Here is a 3,175-nt window from a genome sequence, read left to right as displayed (position 1 = left end):
ACTGTACCAATCTACAACGTTTCATGGTGCATGGCATACATTGCTGGAAAGCTCTTGGAGTCTAGTTTCACACCCAAGAAACGGTTTCGTCATTTGGACTTCCTAATAAAGAGTTATGGTCAGTTTATTGGAAACTGCTCTAGAGGCCAACAGTCACGCGAAGCTAGTTCGAGAATCCATTCCGAGGATTCCTTTCACATTGCCTTCCCTCAGAAACTCTATTTCATTTCCATACCTATCTAGGAGGGTTGTTCCTAGTATAAATATCCCCTGTCTCTAAGCTATTAGCAACCTTTGATCATTTTGATAAACTACATGATATTGTAGCCGCGCTGCTGAGTGCCTTACTCAACCTTTGTTCTTCCTTGTTCTTCTTGGACTTGTGAAGTGAATCCTCTGGGTTCCCCTACTTCGTGCTCTACGGCTTTCGTTCGGCTATGCCGTATTGTGTGGATTAGTTCCGGATTGTGGTTCTATGGTCGTTCGGAGATCGAGTCGAAGTCTTCGCGGTTTCGGTGCCTCTCTCCCCGTCGCTTGGTCGCATCCAACCATTGTCAGGTATAAAGCTAGTTATCCGCTGTTCGCAGCAAGTTATTCTTGTTCTTTTGATCTACTGTCGTGAAGATCGGGCCACCCTCGTACCGATTCATATCGGTACCCTATCATAGATGGACCGCCCGCAGCTACACCACCTTTGCACGAGGATGTGGAGGACAAGGAGCTTGAGCCTGTTAGCGACTTGGATGGAGAGGCGATCTTCAACACTGACTCGGGCGACGAGCCTGGAGTGTAGTGGGTAGTTGGTAGCCGCCCTGTGAGGTTCCTTTGTAGTGTGACCTGTGGCAGTCGTGCCCTTGTAATCATGATGTAATCCTGAACCTTGATCTAAGACTTGTGCCAGTGCTATGGTGATGTAATAACTTTATGGACCGGATGTTGTAATGACTCTATCATGTTCGAACTGTGATGATATTTCCATTTGTTGTGCATTTTATGGATATCTGTGTCATGTGCTGTGATTGGTGATGTTGTTTTGTGGAATTGAATTATTGTGCCTTTTTCGGTAGAGTTATTCCCTCAAATACTTTCAAGCATGATTATAAGTTATTCTACGGCAAATCTTGTCATCATCAGTACTCACTAACTGTGTTTTTACAGATGTCTAGAGGCACTCGAGGTGCGGGAAATCATGCAAACATGGATCCACCCCTTCCTCCTCTACCACCAAATCCAGCAGAGCTGATGCAAGCGATGGTGGAATATCAGAGGTTGCTGACGGAGACTATCCGTCAGATGGCAAATCAGGGTGGTCGGGACATACAACATGGGCCAACACCTAATCAGAACAGTAGTTTCAAGGATTTTATTGATACCAAGCCCCCATCTTTCAGAGAGGCTGAAGAACCCCTTCAGGCGGAAGAATGGCTGAACACGGTGGAACAGAAGTTCCGCTTACTTCGGCTGACTAAAAGTGTGAAAGCGGAATATGCGGCTCATCAATTGCAGGGTCCGGCTGGCATCTGGTGGAATCAGCATAGGGAGGCTCTTCCAGATAACACTGTGGTTGATTGGAATCTATTCCGTGAAGCTTTCAAGGGGCATTTCATACCTCCTGGGGTCATGGAAATGAAGCATACTGAGTTCATGTAGTTAACTCAGGGCAACAAAACTCTGAAGGAGTATTTGCATGCTTTCAATCATTTGTCAAAGTATGCCCCTGAGTTTGTGAGCACTGAATCAAAGAAGATTGCTAGCTTCAAGAGGGGTCTTGGCCCCAAGCTGTTGAAGACTATGGGCCGCACTAAGTGTGCCACCTTCAATGAGTTTGTCAGTGATGCTCTTACCCAAGAGAATTACAACACTGTGTACACTGCGACCAAGACTCGCAAGCAAGCTTTTGAGGCCGGGGTAGGGGCATCTCAGTCCAAGGCTCTAGAGGTAGCTAGGCCCTAGTATCGTGCTCCAACCCCTAATATGCGATACCGTCCTCCAACAAAGAAGAATCAGGCAAAGACGGGGTTCCGCAAGGGATACTCCATTGCTCTTCCTAGGGGGGAAACTGGGCCTAGCTATGCCAAGACTCCGCCTGCCAACCGTCCGTGCTGGAACTATAATCAGACAGGGCATTGGCAAAGCAACTATCCTTACCTGCCAAAGAAGGGCAACCAAGGGAACATCCGTCAGGGGTGCGTTCACTACACAACAGTGGAAAGCCATCCCTGCTGGTGATGTAGTTACGGGTGGTAAGTTCCTGGTTAACCAATGTGATGCACTTGTGCTTTTTGATTCAGGAGCATCACATTTCTTTGTGAGTTCAGATTTTGTGTCTAGGCATAATTTCAAGGCAGTTACACTTGATAAAGGTAGTTATTGCATTAGTGCCACTGCAAATAATATTTCTACAAATCAAGTGGTTTTGGGGCAACTTTGGAAATAGGAGACCGTCAGTTCCTGGCTGATCTGGTTGTTTTACCTGGTGTGGGTATAGATGTAATTCTGGGAATGAAGTGGATGAGTGGTAACGGGGTTCTTATCAACACCACTACTCGCGTGGTGATGTTGAGAGATCCTAGTGCTAAGGAGGTGTTCTTCGTGCAACTTCCCCGGGATATTCATATCTGTACCACGTTGAATGCAGTTACATCTAGGGCCATCAAGGATATTCTAGTGGTGTGTGAGTTTCCGGATGTATTCCCAGATGATTTGCCCGGGCTTCCTCCAGACCGGGATGTGGAGTTCAAAATTGAATTGCTTCCAGGTACTGCCCCTATCTCTAGAAGACCATATAGAATGCTACCAAATGAACTAGTTGAGCTTAAGACCCAGTTGAATGAATTGTTGAAGAAGGGTCTTATTCATCCTAGTTCTTCTCCTTAGGGTTGTCCAACTATCTTTGTGAAGAAGAAAGATCAGTCCTTGCGCATGTGTGTGGACTATCGTCCTCTCAATGCGGTGATCATCAAGAATAAGTATCCTCTTCCTCACATTGATATCTTGTTTGATCAGTTGTCCAAATCTAAGGTATTCTCCAAAATTGATTTACAGTCTAGGTACCATCTGATCAAGACCGTCCTCAAGATATACGTAAAACAGCTTTCTCGACAAGGTATGGGTTATATGAGTATCTCGTCATGTCCTTCGGTCTTACGAATGACCTAGCACACTTCATGTATCT

The sequence above is a fragment of the Sorghum bicolor genome, chromosome 7 (assembly GCF_000003195.3).
Source record: "Sorghum bicolor cultivar BTx623 chromosome 7, Sorghum_bicolor_NCBIv3, whole genome shotgun sequence".
In the NCBI taxonomy this organism is placed as follows: domain Eukaryota; kingdom Viridiplantae; phylum Streptophyta; class Magnoliopsida; order Poales; family Poaceae; genus Sorghum; species Sorghum bicolor.
This window is presented reverse-complemented; position numbering follows the sequence as displayed.